Genomic DNA, 22,345 nt, shown 5'->3' on the forward strand with positions numbered 1-22,345 from the left:
TACTTCTTCCAAGTTCTGTTCCAAGTGCCTGCTTCTCTGTCTTCTCTCTGCTGTGTCTGATTCTCTCTCTCAAGTCTGTCTGATTCTCTGATCTTCTTTGATTTTCTGATCTCTTCTGTCTGGTTCTCTGATCTGTCTTCTGTCTGCCTCTCACCTTTATATGCCTCACTTCTAAGCCATGCCTTTGGTCACACCTTTAATCATGCTCTTAGGTCTTGTCTCTAAATCTGATCTCTACACTTCCAAGTAACACTATTAAATTACACACCTCTAATCTCACACACCTTTAATCTCACACACCCAAGGTATCTAAACCAAGATTAGCGGAGTGTGCTCAGTTGTTGTAGGCTATTGTAATCCAAGTCTCATGTCAGGGTATATGGCTCAAGATGGCTGCAAAGCTGATAGCCGCTTTCTGCTAAAAGTCAGCCCCCAACACTGGAATCCCTAATTTATGTTTTCTTTATTGCTTCTATTTATAACTCACTTTATTGCTTCTGTTACATCTGGAAAGAATATTCCTGGTGAGGCAGGCTTCTGATGGGTATCCTTGGGTTGTATGATTCTGCATCTAGGGGTCTGTACAGATCAGGATCTCCAGATCTCTTCAGCAGCCACAGATATGATAAAGGTGTTCTAGCTCTTAAGTGTGCTTTCAATTAAGATAGTTTATTCCACTCATAATGAAATACTCAGGCTGTTTATTAGGGTTCTTTGTTTAGTTCTATTGGAGTTTAAGCAAACAGAACAGATTCTTTCAGGCTTTGAGGCAAAGACTATCCATGCACCAGAGAAGATCTGTCTTGTCTGCACCAGGAAAGAAGATGTCCTCTGTTCTGTCATGTCAGATTCCAGAGAACATTCCCCAAATCATCCAGATTGTCTCTCTCTTTGCACTGCAGACTAAGTCCTATGATCAAAATATTTGTTTGTATGAAGTCATGAATTGTTACAGGAAACAAATGAGAACCAGAATATTCTATTTTTTTACCTTTGACAATCTTTGGAGTATCAAACAGGGAATTTATGCAGTCTCTTCCCACAAATACAGCTGTATGATTTATCACAGTTAGTATTCTCTACTCTTATTTTAGATAAGAATGTACATCCTCCATCATTTAAGTTGAACTTCTTTATTTTCAAGTCACTGAAGAACAAAAAACAACAATGGGCAACTACTCAATTTTGAACATTCACTGAAATAAGTCATAATTTTAAAAATTCTGTTTTCCAAAATAGTCAGAACATATAAGTATTAATCATCACTAAAGTTCACAAGTTCATCACGAAAATATGTTCTTTACTCTAAGCCCATTAAAAAATAATGGTCTCTTTGTTACAACAAAATCCCCATCTTTTTCACACTTGCAATTTGTGGTCAGCAGGGAAAACTGATTTTCAATATTTCTAAGGAATTATTTTATGCTGAACATGCTCTCCCACTTACATATTGTCGATAAAAATCCTAGGATAAAAGTAAAACAGATGTGTGTGACACATGATACAATCTCATATGCTTTTGTTTCAAGGAGAAAAAGAAGATTTGAAATGCAATCTCAGATGAAGGCATGTAACTAATATTTTAGATTGTTCTCTCCTTTTTCCTATACCACACCCTAGTTAATGAGCCTTCACAGAAACATGGAAATCTGCAGGATTTTATATTACAGGCCATTGATACCCTACTTTTTAAAAGATAAATGCTGTAAAATAAAAAAAATAACATAAATTAGAATACAGAACACATTAGCACATAGTTTGAATCATAAGTATTGTGAGTTCTGGGACAGCGTTATCTACATAGTAAAAGCAGAAGTCAAAAGATAATTTATTTAATAATTAAGATACTCTTGTGTAAACAGGAATAAATCAGATTTCTACTAAGGCTGAGATATTAACAGGGTTTGGATCAAACCTCAGATTATCAGAGAAGCACTGCAGCCAATTTTATCACAATAGAGAAGTCTGACTAAAGAATGAATTCATAATGGAGATCCTCAATATTAAATCCATCCAGGCCTATTGGGACATATATGTAGTCCCAGAATTTAGGAGGAGAAGGCTTGAGGAGTCAAGGTTCATGGCTAACAATTCACAGGGAGTTTGAGGCTGGTCTCATTTAATGAGACTTTGTCAAAAAGGACAAAGAATGAAATCCACCCTAACTGCATGGGACTGAGACGTCAAAGGAATCAGTCTTTAGCAAAATATGTCACTATATTTGAACGTTGGGTTGATGAGAAATGGAATATTCATATTTAACATATTTAGGGGTGTAAATGAAACAAGGAAGATAAATTAAACCAAGACTTTTCTACACTAGAACAGTTAGGAATGGATATGTACATTAGAGATAGAGCCATAAAACATTTTCAACGGTACAGTTAAAACAACATGTATGTGTTTTGAATGTAGGCAAGAGGTAGAAAGAACCCAGGAGACCACAGTTAACAAAAGACAATTATTAAAAAGAAATTAAATATATGTTCACACAGTGACTTGCCCATGAATTGATGTGACAACTTTAATAATTGTCAAAAATTCATAATTGTCAAAATTTATAAAAACATATTATCATATGTGAATGGGGAAATATTTTGGAATATTTTTGCGATACAAAAGTGTTACTTAAGAAGAAGAATGAAACACTGGTCTAAGAAAAAAATCTTGAGTTACTTAAAACATCATAGTGACAACAATAACAGGGAAAGATGAAGGGAAATACAGAACTAATCATAAATCTGTACATAGTACATGGCAGTCTGCACTAGGCCATATTAATTTATAGTACAAGAAAATTCATGTCTGCTTATTCAGGGCCAGGTGTGGAGCGAGGTACATAAAAGAACTTTAAAAAATAACAAAATCCTGTTTGAGTTTAAAGGTTTCTATTGCTCTAATAAAACCATGGCCAAAGCAACTTGGATTTATTTTGCTTAAACTTCGACATCACCATCCATAAGTGAAAGAAGACAGGGCAAGAGCCAATCTGAGCAGAACCTGGAAAGCACAATCTGACGCAGATGTCAGGAAGGAACACAGCTTACTGTCTTGCTCCTGAAAAAATATCCTACGTACTTTCTTACCATATTCAACACCACCATCCCAGGGGTGATACTGACAATTATCTGGGCTCTTCTACATCAGTCACTAATTAAGGAAATGCCCCATAGGCATCCTTACAGTCATATTTTATTGAGGTGCTTTCCCAATTAAGATTCCATCCTCCCAAATAACTGTAGCTTCTGTCAGTTGACATAAAACTAGTTTGTACTTGATGCTTGAAATGGTGTATTTTTTGTTAAGATTCATTTACCTCACAACATAGAATAAGTACATATTTTTCAAACAGACCCAAAATTCAAACTTGATTTTTAAAAATGTAACTGTCAAACAAATAAACAAACAAACAATGAGTCAACTTATTTCAGAATTAAAGGACATGCCAAGTGAATGCACTGCATGATCCTGAACATTATCCAGAAAACTGACAATTATGAATATGTTTTATGGATTATAACATATTACTAGATGGATGCATACTTAGTTTTTTTAGCTTTACCATTTTAGTGTGATGATATAAAGGAAATTGCTCAACCATAGAAAATATTTATGAACAGCATAATATGTCACATTACCATTATTATTATTATGGTTCATGAGACAGAGTCTCAATCTGTAGCATAGAATAACTTCAACCATATGATGAAGCTATCACATAGAGCTTGCCTTGTTGAATATCACTGTATCTGTGGGATTTCAACTTATTATTAAATAAATCAAAGAGAGATAGAGAGTTAAACAAGAAATGTAGTGATTACAGAAGTGCATTTCATTTCCTTGAACTAGTCCAAAAAATATTCATCAACTCTAAATTTACATTTTACAAAAGATAAATGCATTCTAAATGATAAATTCTTTTATATGAAAAAAGTGACAAATACTAGCCAACCAAACAGAAACAACAACAAACATACAGAATCTACAACTGCATTCTACTTCCTTTTTTCATATTTTTATTCAGTTTTTGATAATTTCACTGAATAAACTACAAACACACTTACTACCTATTTCTCCCATATGTCCTTACTCTTGTGACTACACACATACACACACACACACAAACACACACAAAGATGGTGGAAAGGATAAAAATGTCCAACAAATAAACAAAAACAAACAAGACCAATTTGTGTAGTCAATATAGTCACTGGAGCATTGTCAAATTCCCTGTGGCCAGCCCCTTAAAGAACACTTAGTCCTTCCGCACCTGCACCTTTGCCAGAAGCCACCAATTATAGAGAGCTACACTGAAGAATACTTATCACAAGTTTTAAGTGTTTTCTTTTGTTGCTTTCTGTTTGTTAGAGGGGCATGGGATAGGGGTTTGCTAGGGAGGGGAAATGGGGAAAGGCGATGGCATCTGAAATGTAAATAAATTATCCAATAAAAAAAGAAAGAAAGAAAAAGACATCATAACAGATTGGCAAGCTTCTGTGCCTTCTCATAGGAGAAAATGCTGGTAGTAGCCAAGAAACAATGTGGCCCTTAGAATCCTGTACTCAAACTGCAGGTCTGGCCTTAGTAACATCATCATAATGGAACATTCCTGTAGCATAAACAAAATCCACAAAGATCTCTTATGCTGGATACAGGCATCTTCTCTCTCTCTCTCTGGCACCTCACACTAAATGTTACCACATGCCCATCTCTGACACTGTATGCTTCTATAGGCTATAAAGAAATTTGCCAACTCTGTGGCCAATAATAATGTCAAATACTAGAAATTCCAGTGCTTAGAAGAAGGAGACAGAAAGACTCAGGCTACTCTGTGTAAAATGATGCTTGTATGAAAAAACTAAATAACAGTACTAATAATCGCTGTGATTAGAACAAATTAGTATATCTTGTAAGGATGTCTCTGTCCTGTGGCCACTCCTGTGACAGCCTGCTTAAGAATGTCCTTCAAGGAAAGAGAAGAAGATATTTTCAGGAAGATATTTTGGAACCTAGGTGTACACATAGACTGGGCCACAATTAGAATAGAAGTGAGCTAGACCTGCCATGTTCCCAGGCAGTGAATGAAAGACTCCTGAGAAAGTTATCACTGTGTGTTCCATGCCTCAGATATTTTCAGTAGCTGCTTAAGAAGAAATCCAGTAAATGCCACAAAGAAAATGACATCATGAACAGAAGTCAACAGAAACATTAAATTAACACACAAGAGTACAGACAATAGGATTACCAACTAACACTTGTAAAATAAGTATAACAGACATCTTTCAAGAGATAATACACAGGCCAGGCATGCCTACCTGTATTCCCCACACCTGACTGATGGAGGCATGAGGATCATGAGTTCAAAGAGAGCCTGGTTGAGATGAATCCCTGTCTCAAAATATCACCAAAATAATAAAAATTCAATTCTTAAGAAAATTATATAAAAAGCAACTTAAAATGTCACTACCTCACAAATTTATTTAAGACCAAAGAATTATAATGGATATTTCTTAAATTTTGTATTACTAAAGAAAAATCAACAATGAAAAAAAATGATAAATATGCAATTTGTAGGCAGAGCAGGATTCTGAGGATTCAAAGGCTGACAGATGAGTACTAGAAAATAGGGGACATGAGAGAATAAAAGATGGGTTAATCAGAACTAAGGATGTATAAAAAGCCTTATGGAAACCTACTAGTTAGTAAGCTTATAGTTGACCAACAGAAAACAGACTCCAAATTTCCTTGGTGGTTTGGAGTTTTGTGTGTGTGTGTGGATTGGTGGTGTGTTTGCTTGTTTGTTTTGGGGGTGGCCTTTTTTGTCTCATTGAGTTTTGCTTTGTTTGCTTACTTGCTTGATTTTATTGTAGGGAGCCGCAGCGAGCGGTGACAACATTCGCCATTACAAGATGGTGCTGGCATCCAGTGCTCCCACAAGTAAACAACTAAACTGCACAGGTGCAAGAGGCGAAAGCACGCCAAGTCACTGCCCATCCCGGGGTGTAATATGGGGTGATTAGTGAACAGCCAATCAGAAGTGAACAAAGCCACTCTAGGGTGCATATAAGCAGTGCCTTTTCTGGGCTTGAGGTCTTCAGCTTCAGCAGATACAAGAATAAAGCCTTGCTGTAGTAACTACCCAAACACTGCCTCCTGTGTCTCTCTTGCAGGCGAGGGGATTCGGAAGGGGCGAGGAACATCTGGTGCCGAAACGCTGGAACTACAAGGTGCCGCGGAGACCCCCAGCGACTCGGGGCAGGTTAAAAGACTACAGGATTGAGGAATGTCTCTGAGAGGTATGTTTGGGGTGGAAGCCTTGGTTGCGAGCGGATTTTCACCCATTGCCGCCGCTGCACTAGTTGTCCTCTTGCTTGTGTTGCTTTTGCTTTTAGCTTATTTGTGTTGTGAAGATCCAGCTTGCAGCACAGCTATTAATGCAAGTCAAGAGGTTTTAGAAGAGGTCCACTCCAGTGTATCAGAAACAGAGCATGTTATCCAGCATCAGGCCAAGGAGCCTGTGGAAAAAGATAAGGCCAAGGAGCCTGGGAAAGGGAAGCACGCAAGAAGGCCTGGACAAAAGAAGCAGACCCAGGAGTCTGGTAAAAAGGGAGAGTACTCAAAAGAAACAGAAGCCACTGCAGGGCCTGTTAAGAATAAGGCCCCTACACCGGCTCGTGAAGAGAGAGTGGAGGTCAAAAGGACCCCCTTTACCCCATTAAGGAGCTTGCCGCCATAGACCTTAGCAGCTCCGAAGAAGATCTAATGAAAGGAGAGGAAGAAAGCCTAGAGGGAGAGGCAGCCACCTATGAACAAAACAGATATGGACCAAAAAATAACCATCCTGAGATAAGACTAAGAAAGACCTTGAGTCCCTCGGCCCCGCCCTTGCCTCCGACCTACGCCCAAGGCAGCATCTCTAATTCATTTCTCAGCCCAGGAGATCGGAGACAGCTACAGCTGGCATTTCCGGTCTTTGAAGGGGCAGAGGGAGCCCGTGTTTATGCCCCAGTAGAGTATAGGCAGGTCAAAGAATTAGCTGAGGCAGTACGTGCATATGGAATTGGGGCTAATTTTACCGTATCCCAAGTGGAGAGATTAAGTGCAGCTGCTCTCACGCCAGAAGACTGGCAGGACACAGTGAAGGCGGTACTTACCAATATGGGCCAATATTTGGAATGGAAAGCACTCTGGCATGAGCAGTTACAAGCACAAGCCAGAGCTAATGCAAGCATTGAGGGTCAACAATTATGGACTTTTGACATGCTGGCTGGAGTTGGCGTACACGAGAATGGCCAGACCACTCATCCCTGGCAGGACTAAGCACAGATAGCATCAGCTGTAATAAAGGCATGGAAGTCTCTCCCTAGGAAGGAAGGCAGTAACCTTTATTTGTCCAAGATAATTCAGACATCTAATGAGTCTTTTTCTGATTTTGTGGCCCGAATGACCGAGGCAGCGGGTAGGTTTTTTCGTGACCCGGAACAGGTGATGCCATTGATAGAACAAATGGACTTTGAAAATGCTACAGTGGAATGCCACACAGTCATAGCCCCTTGTAGCAACAGAGGGTTACAAGACTGGTTGAGAACCTGTCGCGCCCTGGGGGGCCCCCTTACTAATGCAGGACTCACGGCAGCTAATTTAGAGATGGCTGCTGTCCTTCTACAAGGTCAGCGACGCAATAGACCCTTGCCACGGCCTGCAATTAAGTGCTTTCCCTGTGGGTAATGATAAGGTTACATCCAAACAATACCATGAAACCTCACCTCAAATTGTGGAATGCCTAATGGTGTCAGAGGTTCTGGAAATCTTTCCAGGTCCCTTAAATATTGTTTCAGATTCCTTCTATGTGGTTAATGCAGTAAAAGCATTAGAAGTTGCTGGGTTAATTAAGACATCTAGCAGACTTGTAGAAGTTTTTCAAAAGATTCAGCTTACCCTGGCTAAGCGAAGATTCCCTGTCTTTATAACTCAAATTAGGGCTCACTCAGGCTTACTGGGACCTATGTCCCGTGGAAATGACCTGGCAGATCAAGCCACAAAGTTGATTGTAATTGCCCTTTCGCCAAAATTGGATTTGGCTAAAGCCTTTCATAAAAGGTTTCATGTGACAGCTGAGACACTACGATGTCGATTTAACATCACTAGAAAGGAGGCTAGAGATATTGTGACTCAATGCAAAAACTGCTGTCAATTCCTACCTGTTCCCCATACTGGAATTAACCCTCGGGGAATTAGGCCATTACAGATCTGGCAAATGGATGTTACCCACATCCTATCCTTTGGCAAATTACAATATTTGCCAAATTACAATATTTGCATGTCTCCATTGATACCTGTTCTGGAGTTATGTTCGCCTCTCCATTGACTGAAGAAAAGGTGGCCCATGTTATTCAACATTGTCTCGAGGCTTGAGTGCCTGGGGAAAGCCTAAAATCCTTAAAACTGACAATGGACCAGCCTACACTTCTCAAAAGTTTGGACAATTTTGTTGCCAAATGGAGGTGACACACCTGACGGGTCTTCCTTACAACCCTCAGGGACAGGGCATCATTGAGCGTGCTCATTGTACCCTTAAAACTTATTTGATAAAACAAAAAGGAGAAGTTGAGTAAGCTCTGCCCATGGTGCTATGGGTTATTGTCTCTCTGGCACTTTTTAGTCTTAATTTTTTGAATTTGGACAGTCAGGGCAACATGGCGGCTGATCACCATTGCCTGGAACCAACTAGGCCAAAAGAAATGATAAAATGGAAAGATGTTTTGACTGGTCAATGGAAAGGCCCAGATCCTATTTTAATAAGATCCAGGGGAGTGGTTTGTGTTTTTCCACAGGAAGAAGACAACCCGTTTTGGTTGCCGGAATGCCTGATGCGACGCCTCACAGTTGTGGACAAGGATTCCTCAGCGGGTTCCCCTACAAATGCTTTTGATCGCTACATGGATTCTCCAAGCTTGGGTTCCTAGTATATATAGTGAATTTAGATGGGCTATCCTATCTGCTTTTCCAAAACCTATGCCCTTGCCTTCTTAAAAGGCACCACTTCTGCTAAACAGAATTTCTCCTATACCTTTAACTATACCGAGCGAATTAATGCCTCACTCCAGTTTGTGTGTATCCTCCATTTCTTTTCATCTTATCCAACCACTCCTTTAATACTTGTACCAATGTAACTTGCTTTATGTCCCAGTGCTGGTCTGCTCTTGTCTATAAGCAAGCCCTAATAGCCAGAATACCACAATGGATCCCTATCACCATTCAGACATCTGGGACCTTGACTTTATTTCGACAGAAGAGAGATTTTGATATAACGGCAGCCATTGTCACAGCTATTATGCTCAGAGCAGACGGTGCTACCGTTGGAGCTATTGCCATGTTTCACCAAGTACAAACCACTGAATTTGTCAATATTTGGCAGAAAGAGTTAGCCAGGCAATGGCTACCCACTCTTCCTCCACAGCAGAATTGAAAGGAGGTATTATGATACTCAATCAGAGATTAGATTTGGTTGAGGAAAGACTGGATATCTTATTTCAGCTGACATAAATTGGCTGTGAAAGGAAATTCGGAGCTTTGTGTATTACCAAAATTCAATACGAAAACTTTACAAAAGCAGCCAATCTCTCACGTAAATTGTCCTTATATCTTTCAGGAAATTGGTCTGAAAATTTTGGTAATCTTCTTGAACAACTTCACAGAGAAATTATTCTTGTCAATTCCACCCGCCTGGATCCCTCCATCGTTAAAGGACTTTCTTCTTGAATTTCTTCTGCCTTTTCTTTCTTTAAGGAAAGGGTGGGGATAGGCCTCTTTGGTGCAGCCCTATGTTGTGGATTAGTGTTCATGTTATGGTTGGTCTACAAGCTCAGAGCCCAACAAAAACGTGATAAGGTCACTATCGCCCAAGCAGTTGTAGCCTTGGAACAAGGATCTTCCCCTGAAATTTGGCTATCTATGCTAAGAAAGTAACTGATGACTGAGACCCTCAGTCGATGCACCCCAAGGGTTCAGCCCATTGCACTGGGTCGATGAGAGGTCGAAGTCTAGCCAGCCCTTGCCTGAATAACTGTGGTACCTGAATATTTAGAGGTGTTTGCGAGTGGGTACTCGACAGGGAATATTCCACGAGTGTGGATAGATTTCCCGAAAGTATGCCTGATTGCACAAAGGTTTGATGCCAAGAAACCTCCTCCCCTGGTGGCGCCCCAGGGTGGAGGCTCCCTTTCCCTGACAAAAGGCATCGAGATGGGTATGGGAAGTATTACTCATTGCACAACAGCAAGAGAAGAAACCCATTACAATATCTCATTTTGCACAGGGTATCAGGCCTCTGCTTTCCCTCACTGAGTTGGTGCTGCGCTTGATAGGCAAAAGGCTGTTCCATCTTTATAAAATAGAAAGGGGGAGATGTAGGGAGCAGCGACGAGCGGTGACAACATTCGCCATTACAAGATGGCGCTGGCATCCGGTGCTCCCACAAGTAAACAACTAAACTGGGCAGGTGCAAGAGGCGAAAGCACGCCAAGTCACTGCCTATCCCGGGTCGTAATATGGGATGATGAGTGAACAGCCAATCAGAAGTGAACACGCCACTCTAGGGTGCATATAAGCAGTGCCTTTTCTGGGCTTGGGGTCTTCCGCTTCAGCTGATACAAGAATAAAGCCTCTTTGTAGTAACTACCCAAACACTGCCTCCTGTGTCTCTCTTGTGTGCGAGGGAATTCGGAAGGGGCACGGAACATTTTATTTTCCCTATTTTGTTGTTGTTGTTTTGGGGAGGGAGAAATAACATGATGTTGAGTGTGTGGGAAGGGAGGGAGGCACAAGGAATATCAGCAAGGCAGGAACCTGATCAAAATATATTCTATGAGAAAAGTTAATTAAACATAAAAATTTAACTTTAGAAAAGAGTTACAATTACAGGAGATATGAGCTTTTAAAAGAAAACCAAACTACATGACAAAGGATACCTCTGGAGGAATTACTTACTGGTCAGGGAGATGACAGAGGTCTCCCACATAGAACAGGCTATTGCTCCTGCTCTTGGTTACCATAACTACATGATAAGCTGATAAGCCTTATTGCTGATGGTACTCCACACTTTGACATAGAGAAGTCAATCTCAAACCAATATGGAAGTATCTTCCCTAGGGCTGGCATTCAAAAGGTTAGTGGGTGTTTATGCAGGTTGCAGCAGAGAAAAGGTATGAGTAGTCCTATCCTGCAGTAGATGCTGCATGCTACAATGCTGAGCTGCAGGCAAGATATTTTATAGCATAAACAGATGCTTTGTAATTGGAACTGAGGATTTTACCAGGCCAGCAAATAAGGTTAAATTGTGTAATCCAAATCAAGTGTCCAAGATTGGGGAGGTCAGAAGCCTTAATCTGGAACTTGATATAATTGCTCTGCTAAGTGGTCAGGGGTTAAAATGCATTGTTACCACTTATAATTATAGCCTAAACCTGGGCTGTTCTCAGCTTCCATCAGAGAAGTTTCTTTATATAGTGGACCATAGTCCATGCAGAGAGGCAGAATTGGTCCATGTGTTTAGGAGAAGAACTTGCATGCTCAGCCCTAATGGTGACATCTACATCAACGTCTCCCCTGAAATACCACTGGAAAGACTCAGGAAACAGCAGGGAAAGATGACATATCAAGGATGTAAGAACCAGAGAAGGGAAGGAGCTGTGAAATGCAGCATTCAGGACAAGATAAAATCTCTGCAAAGATTACTTCTTCTGAAGAAATCACTATTCTTAGGTGACAGTTGCTGGAGGATTCAGTTCTTTATTGAGAGCGTGGCCACTGCTGGGTTTCCTTGTCCCAGTAGATGGCCTACAACTATGCACATATGGACAGTTATTTACAAAGACATGAGTTAATGAGACACATGTTACAGCTTTTAGTGGGACTAAGGGATGATATGTTCATACATTTTTTATAGATGTGAGATACTCAAAAATACATATATTAAATACATGTTATTAATAAAGAGAATCAGTTAACAGTTTTCTACCAAATTATAAGTAAACAAAAAATCTTGGATTTACACAACAAAACACCTTGAAATAGACAGTAGTCATACATATGTGAAATGGGCGGTATTAGAATGGAAGCATCTGGCTAGCTCTTGCTTAGCAGCCATGTTCCTGTACTAATGCTGGTTACCAGCAGGCCACCTGTCCACAGCTGGGTGTACTTATCTCAGCAGGCTCTCCTGCAGGCTGGAGCTCTGGAGATGGTTCTGATGGGCTACTCTCTCTAGTTTGCCCCAGTAGCAACCAGTCACTGAGCTTCCTGCTCTGGTTCTCATGTCCCTGCAGCTGCTAGTTCCTTCACAGCCATAACCATCATAACTTTAAAGCTTAAGATAAACCAAACAGATTTATATATTTGGAAATTAACAAGATTCCGACATAATTAGAATTGTAATCCAATAGCTAACCTTTGGATATAAATTGCTACTCAGGATTGTTTTCCATCCATTTGTCTTCCTCCATCATTGCTAGCCCCTTCCCTCTCCTCTCTTCATCTCTCCTCCTCTTCCTTCTCCTTCCCACTCTTCACTCCACTCACTCTTAGCTTCTGAACAATTACCAAGCTTTATTGCAAATATAATGTAGCAGGAAATTATCCTGCAACACATATGTATGTGTACATAAATATATTCTTATATTTATAAATAACCAACAAGTATATAAGGTAGCAACAATAAAAAGTATCTAGTGAATATCTGAGAGACTCAGGCTCAATGTATTTGTCATGATAATTCAGTCACTTAACACCATCTTAAGTTGTTGACTTTCCAGTGCCCTTTACATCTTAGAAGACACAATCCTGAGATGTATACAGTATTAAAACATCTTTGGTCAGTTCCTGAACCATACATCTTCCTTCTGTAACACTTGCTCAGACACTCCCTTATGCACTTGTCCTTAATAGTGAGCTCCATAGAAAATGAAGAAAGCCATGTGAAATGAGAGGAAAACCTTTGCACACAATCCTCCCAATTCCCACACCAGTGTGAGAGTCTGAAGGGTTCTGGAAACTCACAGTTTAGATGGGCCTTTGTCAATCCATGACCATTCCTGTTTTTCCTTATCATATGACAATCCCATCCAGTAATTGTCTGGAGTCACCTGTTGCTGAAGGAACTTCTGTAAAGGAAACAACAGACCTTAAGATGAATTTCTGTCTGACTAGAGAAAGACAAGAAGGAAAATTTCCCAGCATTCCTATTCCATTCTCTGTGGTCTTGTCTTCCCAACTGCTCAGTCCTACAATGTTCATTTTCCAAAGTGACGTCCTACTAGTAGCACATTTAAATCAAAACTGATGTCATTTAAATAATTCATTTAAGATTAAATTTTCAGGTGCCTTGTGATACTGAGATCATGTCATGATTTGTGACTGTGTTTCTTAGACCAACTCTCACTGTGCAACCCAGCCTGTCCTTGAACTCACAATCTTACTACTCAAGGAAGGAGGCTTTTTTTTAGCATTTTATTTTACTGATGTATTAATTTCTTCTATTGCATCATCGATGCCTGAGCAAAACAGAGAATTCTCAACAGAGGAATCTCAAATGTTCAACAAGTACATTAATAAATGTTCAAAGTATTTAAACACCAGTGAAATGCAAATCAGAACAACTCTGGATCTCATCTTACAGGAATAGGAATGGCTAAGATTAAAAAGTCAAGTGTTCTGCTGGCAAGAATGTGGAGCAGGAGGAACACTACCCCACTGCTGGTGGGAGGGCACACTTGTACAACCACTTTGGAAATCAGTTTGGTGACTTTTTAGAAAATTGGCAATGTGTCTGCCACAAGAATCAGCTATACCACTATTGGGCATATATCTAAAAGATGCTCTGCCATTCCACAAAGACACTTGCACAACTATGTTCATAGCAGTTTTATTTGTAATAGCCAGAAACTGGAAACATCTTAGAAGTTGCTCCAGTGAAGAATGGATAAAGAAAATGTGGTATATCTTCACAATGGAATACTATTCGACTGTGAGAAACAAAGACATCATGAATTTTGCAGGCAAGTGGATCTCTTGGAAGAGGTGGAAACTAGTAATGGGGGAGACAAACAACAATCAATAGGGGAATCCTTAGCTGTGCCACTATGTAGCCTAAGGAGGCTGACTCCTATGGCCAGTAAAGAACCCCAGAGGAGCAATAGCAACATCAAAAAACCAACAAAACTTTTGACCCAAAATCCATTCTGTCTATAGGAAATGCAGGGACTGGAGATGGAGCAAAGACTGAGGGAGCAGACAACCAATACGCTGCTCCAATCGACAAATATCCCATAGAAAAACATCAATCCCTGACCCTATTATTGATATTCATTAATGCTTGCAGACAGCAGTCTAGCATGGCTGTCTTCTGTGAGGCTCTGCCGAGCAGCTGACTCATACATACACAGACACCCACAGTCAAGCAATGAATGGAGCTTGGGGACTCTCATGTCGTTGTATTAATGAGTCTCCTCTTAACAAACCTGTATCCCACAGTTTCCTTCACATTACAGGAAAACCATATACAAATGAAAAAAATAAATAGCTGGATTCAGCATCTTGTTATTCAGGGTTAGAGGCAGAGTCTAAGAGAATAAAGGGGCAAGTGTCTACATTACCAATTCATCCTCATCATCTATCGTCAGAAGAGATAAGCTCAAATGATGGCAGGTCTGGTTACATCCACTCCATGCTTTTTTGTCCATGATAAAATAATAACATTTTATACCATAGCAGAACCAGTGCATTTTAACACGTTTGCCTACAACAGAGAAGGTAAATGGTTAAATTTATTATTTACTGGTATTCTATTATCAGAATATAATATTAATTTAATTAAGGCTACTGTGAAAGAGAGAGAAACAGAAAGAGAGAACGGGAGAGGGAGAGGAAAAGGAAGGGAGAGGGAGAGGTAAAATCTCACAGGTCTCAGAAAAAGAGATCCTATAATGCCCAGAGATCACAGCAAACCCATGAGCTATGCAACATTTTTAATAACACTGGAGATATAGAAACATTTCCTGTGTGAATCATGGATGAATCTGTAGAGAAAATGTAGCACATACACACACAAAAGAATACTTTTTGTCCTTTAAACAGACATGAATCAGCTGGTCATGATGACTTATGCCTATAACCTGAGAACTCCAAAGAGAGACATGAAGTACATCACCAGTTTGGGGTCATCCTAGGCTAATTAATGACTTCCAGGACAGCTTTGGCTACACTTTAAGTTGCAAGTCACCCAGGGCTACACGTGATATCATGTCTCACATGAAACCCAAAAAGAGATCCTGACCTATGTGCCAAACATGGATGAAATTGAGAAGATTGTGCAAAGTGAAACAAACCAGGCCTAGGACCATATTTTATGATTTCATCCAGATTAGGTTTCTAAATCAGCCCAGTTCTATGAAGCAGAGGCTTGTGAAATACCAGGGGCTGGAGGTCAGGCAATGAGCACTTGCTACTCAGAGGAAGTTAAACTGCTGACCTAATTCTAGATCTGCAGTAATGCATTGTGCTCACACTGGTCCACACACTACTGTCCATTTAGCATTGTGCCTTGGTCTGTGTTACATGCTCTACATTAAGAGAAATCAGAGAGGTATGAGGGAGGTTTGATGTTGATAAACTGTTCTCCTGAATATGTTGATGCCTTAAATGTTATCCCCATATGCCAAATAATTCAAGTTGAATACATTAAAATATGTGCAGTTGGTGTATCAAGATCACCTCAGTATGAATAGTTTGTTTAGTGAGGGTCTGGGAATGGCCATTCTCTATTAACAAATTTTACCTCCAACTTTATTTTTTTGTGTGAAAAGATATCAATGTGTTGCCCGGGCTGGCCTGGAATTTGTTTGGATGTCCATATTGTACTGCAAGTTATCATCCTCCTCCCTCAGCTTCATAATCATAGGGATTGCATCATTAGGCTACCCTTTACAATTAATTAAGTTATTTTAAAGTAATGACATAAAACCTTTATCATGGGTCTGGAATACTTCAAAGATTTCTTTGGAGCTTTTTTTTTTCCTGTCACAAATTTGATAATGTAGCAGTTTTAAAGCTAATAGTCCTTACATAATGAGAATCATCACATCATAATATCACAGTGTGGTGAGATTATATATAGGAGGTCTTTGTAAGCTCTAAATTTTGAAAAAAAATATTTAAGGATGATTGATACACTGTATCAGTCAAAGACGATCAGTCAAAATGAAGGATAAGAAAGGTTCTTTGGGACACTTGATATTTTCCTCTTTCCAGCGTCATTCACTATGTCACTAACAGAGTTGCAATATGTGTTCATCATATTGAAACTGCCTTGTCTGCTCCAGGGAGAATCCTTTTGTCAAAAACATGCCAACTCTCTCAAAAAAGGGTATTGAAACACACACACACACACACACACACAAACACACACAATTGTTTTTATAACTGCATCCATGTAAATGTTCTATGTCCATTTTAGCATAAATAGTTAATAAATACACTCTTACTAAAAACTTCCATGTTCTGCTAAGCAACAAAGTTGGAGACACAGATTTTCTGATAGACCAAAACAATTGAAACTCTCAGGGGTACTAATTTGTAATTCAATCCCCAGGGATCAGTAGGAGTGTCAAACAGACAGTAACTTCTAGAAACTATAAGATTCTCCCAATTCAAAGAGAATTTTCTGGGATTCCAGAAACTCCCTAAAGGATTAACACAGAGATCACCAGAATCTTACTCTGCTGGTTTGACTTCAAAGCTTCTAAGGAAACAATAGATAATAATGCAATTCTGTGTTCATGATCCTCCCCTGTTCTGTACCTTTATACTCTGAGAAACCCGAAACAGTCTTGATTCTACTCTATCCTCTGTTCTGTTCTCTCTTGAGGAATTCCAGAATATTATTGTATACACTACACTCTACAGACATATTTCTTGTCATTTCTTCCTTTAAGTCAATGTCATTTTGCATAGTGCTGTAGTTATGGTGGCAGTTTAGGGCTTCCTTCAGTTCATGTTTTCCTTGACTATACCGAAAATCTAAATTAGTAACAGATAATATATCAAAAATATTCATAAGGAATAAATATTGAACTTTAATATCACAGAAAATTCTTTATGTTGACAGCCAACATATATCATTATTTCTTTGGAACCTTAGCATTTGTAAAATAGCACTTCAATTAACTCACTATAGAAATAGATACATCACTTTTTCTCTATAGGTAAGATGACTGTAAAGTAAATAATATGGTTGAATAAAATTATGGTGGAAGTAACTTCCAATTACTTTATTTTTAGAGCATAAATTTACAAATAAATACTTAACTAAAATATTCAGTGAATAAATAACACCATGACAATTTGAACTAAAAATAAAAAGATCAAGAAATGGCACAATTCTTATTAGAGCACATGGAATGCAAAACATCCACATACATAGCTATATTTTAGTACAACCAGGAAGTGATTATCTCTGTAAATATAAAGGAACCCAATAAAGTTTAACCGTTAATGATTCTGTACAGATGAAGATGTTTTACTTAACCCTGACTTCAATGTACATTGAAGAAAAATGAAAAGGTCATAGATTCTTTGCACAACTATTTCTCAAAACATGTTTACATAAAATTAACAATCACCTGAACTTAGTAGGTAGACTATCTCCAAGTCCTCAGAAGAAACATGATCAAGAATGAGAAAGAACGTGGCAACTCCCAATAACCCCAGAGCTAAAAGATTAGGTATGTAAGAGAACAGGACACTGCAGTGTGTCAGAAAAAAAAATTTTAAAGTCGAGAGATACTGAAAAACTAAATTAGTCACAGATATAATATCAAAAATTCATATATGAAGTACATATTGGATTTGGGAGTAGGAAAATGCTTCATGATGACAGCTAACCCATATCATTATCTTCATTGGTACTTAACTTTATAAATTAGTACTTCAATTATCTTACTATGGAAACAGATACATAAGTTTTCTCTATGGGTAAGTTGATTGTAAAATAAATAATGTAGCTGAATAAAATTATGGTGGAAATTACTTACAGGTACTTTATTTTTACAGCATGAATTTACAAATAAATACCTAAGTAAAATATTCTGTCAATACTTAATATACCATAGATATTTGAAATAAATTAAACTTTAAGAAACAAGAAAATATTTATTAGCATATGGAATAAGAAAGCTCCACATATGTAGTTATGTTTTAGCACATGTAGGAAATGATTTTCTCGTAAATGTGAAAGAATCCAATAATGCTTAAACTTTAATGTCTCTACAGATGAAGTCTTTTTACTTAACCATGAACTCAATATACATTGAAGAACAATGAATAGAAGGTCATCAATTTTTACACAGCTCTTTACCACACAATGTTTACATGATATCTAAAATCACCTTAGCTCTGAAGGCAAACTATCACCAAGTCCACAGAAAGAACACGACCAAGAATGAGACAGAAAAATGAAGCTCCCACAGCCTGAGAAGACAGAATAGGTATGTAAGACAACAAGACACTACAGCATGTCAGAAAAAAAATTATTAAAGTCTAGAAATTCTGTCTCATCCCTTGATGATAGGCAGGACAATGGAAAGAGTGTGCCACTGCATAGTTCATGTCTAAAGCTATTCTATAGGCAGTTGGTCAAAGAAGATGTATCTAAATTACTCACTGTTTGTCACAAACACTGCAAAAATTACCAGCCGAAGAGAAGAAAGGATTCCAAACGCTATCACAATGAGGTACCAGGACACTGAACACTCTTAAATCAACAAAACAAAGCACAAAGATCCTCACCATGGAAAGAGCACATCTCAATACTAATAACAATTTTATGTAGCATAGAAACAAGGAGAAATTTTGCAAAACTGATGATAGAAACTTATGGAAAACGTGATGTAGATTTCTATGAAAATGCACACACTATAATATTCTTATATGTGTGAACTTTCACAAAATTTCACAAAATTTTGAACTTATTTCAGTCTTGGCCCTTTATTGTAAATCCTCCTGACTCAGCCTAGAAGGAGCTGCATGACAGGTACGTGCCCTCACCAAGTTCTACAGAAACTGAAGTGCATTCTACAGAAATCACTGGAGGCACAGGTAAACTCCAAGTACAATATATCAAACTGGAGCATGCAGTCCAACAAGAGAGATAACTGAGGCTGGAGAGGAAGAAAAGTGCGATGGATGTTCATGAGAACTGGTAGGGAACCAAAACTGCTCTGGACTTGGTCTGTACGGATTCCCATTCTTAAAAGGACCTATAAGTCAACTATCTCTTCTTCCCTGTGATTTTGATTTTGCTCTATATAATTGTAAACATTCTTAAGGCATTTGGAATCTGAAACCCATGCTTCTGATTTGCACTAAATCAAAGAAGAAAAAGATCTAAGCTTGGAGCACAGCTGAGACAGTATATACAGAGCAAGTATAAAAAGAGAATAAAAAGTAAGGTCCGGCAGTGGTGGCATATGCCTTTAATCCCAGCACTTGGGAGGCAGAGGCAGGCAGCTTTCTGAGTTCAAGGTCAGCCTGGTCTACAGAGTGAGTTACAGGACTGCTAGGGCTACTCAGAGAAACCCTGTCTCAAAAAACCAAAAAAAAAAAAAAAAAGTGAGATTTCATTTTTTCATTAATAAACGTTATTCTTTGACATTTTCTAGAACTCACAAAGGGGATTTACTTATTCTCACTCCCACTAAACTTTCAACCCCTCTTCCTTCCTCTGCAACTATACTCTCAGGAGGTGACATGCTCTTTTGATGAACAATTGTTGTTGCCTTGTTTATTTAGATTTGGGTCATGTATATGAAAATTAAACACTTTCTTCAAGAGTGAAACTATTCTTTCTACTGAATAAACTTCTTTTCCGTAAGATCTGGGTCTCTAGAATATTTTATGTATTTTTCAGACCCTAGTTTGTTTGTCACTTTTAAATTTTTCAGAATTCTTCTGGAGTAGACAAAATCATAAAAAATCTCATAATGGTCTCATTTCTTCAAGAATTTTTTTCTTACAGATCCCCATTGTTCTAATCTCCCTATATGATTTCTTTTGTTACCAGATAGCAACTAAAAAGTAGAAGTAGTGCTATATATTTTCTTTATAATTTTAATTTCAAAATTTGATTGCTTTATTTATTAAACCAATTTTGAACAATTTTGTACATGACTACTCTCCAATGAATGCATTTTTCTTTTCTCTCATCCTCGTGCATAAATGAGCCCAGAAGAAATGGAACATGATAATTTTACTAAAAGCAAGTAGGACATTTTTACATTGTTAAAAGGTCAAAATGCATTAAACAATGTGATTTTTTCAGACATGTAAAAGACGTACCTCTGTGACCAGCTTCTCTGGGACCTTGAGTCTCCTCAGACCTCATTTAGTTCTGCAACCCTGACCTCTTACGTAATTCCACAGTTGAGAAAGTGACCTGCTGCTCACTCATCCTGAGAGTATGTAGGGTATATTCTGTGTTAAAATATGTCATCGAGTGATTCATAAAGAAAAAAGTAAAATGCCTACCTATAGGAAGGTACCTATATCTGATGATACAGAGTGTTAGGAAAGGGTAGGGTCTAACTAACTCACTTAATGATCCAAACGCCCTGGCATGGACTGACATGGATTTCCATTACAAGTAAGAACACTTCTCTTATTTGTGTTAAAGTTGTTTATATTTCCAATGGTCAAAGCAAATATTTTTAGTAAATATGGAAAAATTTAAATATATACTAATAATTCATTATAATATCATACAACCTGTTTGTTCAAAAATCTCAGCACATAAAAGTGTTAAGTAAAATTGGTACCACTAAATATCATTGAAAAACTTTTAAACAATCTATTCAAATAACAAAGAGTCAAAGCTTTAGGAATAAAAAAGTGTTTTAATTTATTTAAACATTTTGATAAACACATGAATATTAAATGCCCTTTCAATTTTTTATGTATGCATGAATCTCAGTGTTTCCAAGACACTGCCTTCAAAAGTCTATTTAAAGGTTAGTACTACAGGTAATCCAAGACACATAAATATCTCTCGTGTTGAAGCCCCAGTGAGATGAGATGTCCAACCTCTCCACCCAGCCATAGTCTACACATTCTTCTCAGTGCCTGGACCTAAGAAGTGATTCAACCAGAAAAGATACTACTGAGTGCAATAAAACAAACCCAGAAAGACAGATGCTGAATATTCTCTCTTATCTGAGGCTCCTGGCTCAAAGTGTTCACAAATAATATGTAATCTTTAGTAACTGCAGCAACCAGGAAAATAGAAATGGGACATTGCCGGGTGGGGTGTAAAGCAACACAGATAGGCATAATATATGCAACATGAATCTTAATCAGAAATTATTCCATATACACAGTCATATCACATGTAATATACTCATGCATGATATTGGAAGGGGAGGTTATAGAAAATTAAATTTTGTCACTATGCAGTATACATGAGCTAATTCACATGAAGGTTTCAATCTGATAATCGATATCAATGCATTACTAAATAGTATGCATTTGTAACTGATCTTGCCCTTACTTTAATAACTAAGATGAGAGTCAGCAGATAATAAAGACTTCAAACAGTACATTGATAACATTTTTAACTAGTTTTTTAATTTATGAAATTTTCTGAGGTGAAAAAAGATGAAAAAATTCTTTTGCCTTATTTCTTAAAAAATGAATCCTTCCATTATGGAATACTTTTTATAATTTTTATTAATTATTATTGCTCTTGGGGTGGAGCTGGCTGAGGAAAGATGCATTTGTCCAACAGACAACTATACAAAGTGAGTTTGTTTACTCCACCTTCATGTGGGTTCCAGGGATCAAACTCAGGTTTGTGCAGCAAGTAGTTTAACACACTGTCCCATCTTACTTGGCTTCTATTATGACATCTTTCAGGGGGATAATATATAAACATTTAACCAAGTTAAAGAGTAATGAACTCTGTAGCTGCCTCTACATTAATGTGTTAGGACACAACACAAGACCTAGCATACTTTGGAAGAAAATAACCAGTGCAGAATGACAATTTTCACATGCTGCCAGAGTTAACCTGATCTAACACAACCAACAGGGCTTCCCCATTAATTCTGCTCTCATCTCACACCATATGAAGTTCTCTAGAGTATATTTAATCATTTGATAAAAAATAAAAATAAAAGCAGCTATTGTTACCTGTGTCTCTGCTCAGAAGTGACTGTCTCAGAGAGAATTGATCCCCCAACTGCAGGAAAAGTTGGCCTTTTCTGCTCTGTGTCCCCTAAGAGGCTTCAAGAGGAAAGGCAGA

General features: G+C 38.2%; 1 pseudogene across 1 annotated transcript; it reads right to left on the reverse strand.

Moving 5' to 3' along the window:
- Positions 1–377: 377 nt before the first annotated feature.
- On the reverse strand, positions 378–20,500 carry LOC117715761 (killer cell lectin-like receptor 6; annotated as a pseudogene). The gene is made up of 7 exons (XR_013112673.1): positions 20,389–20,500; positions 18,716–18,805; positions 16,855–17,073; positions 14,652–14,794; positions 13,057–13,160; positions 992–1,147; positions 378–910 (listed from the first exon to the last, which is right to left on the reverse strand). The product of XR_013112673.1 is annotated as a killer cell lectin-like receptor 6 (transcript).
- Positions 20,501–22,345: the final 1,845 nt, after the last annotated feature.

The sequence above is a fragment of the Arvicanthis niloticus genome, chromosome 9 (genome assembly GCF_011762505.2).
Source record: "Arvicanthis niloticus isolate mArvNil1 chromosome 9, mArvNil1.pat.X, whole genome shotgun sequence".
NCBI lineage: Eukaryota > Metazoa > Chordata > Mammalia > Rodentia > Muridae > Arvicanthis > Arvicanthis niloticus.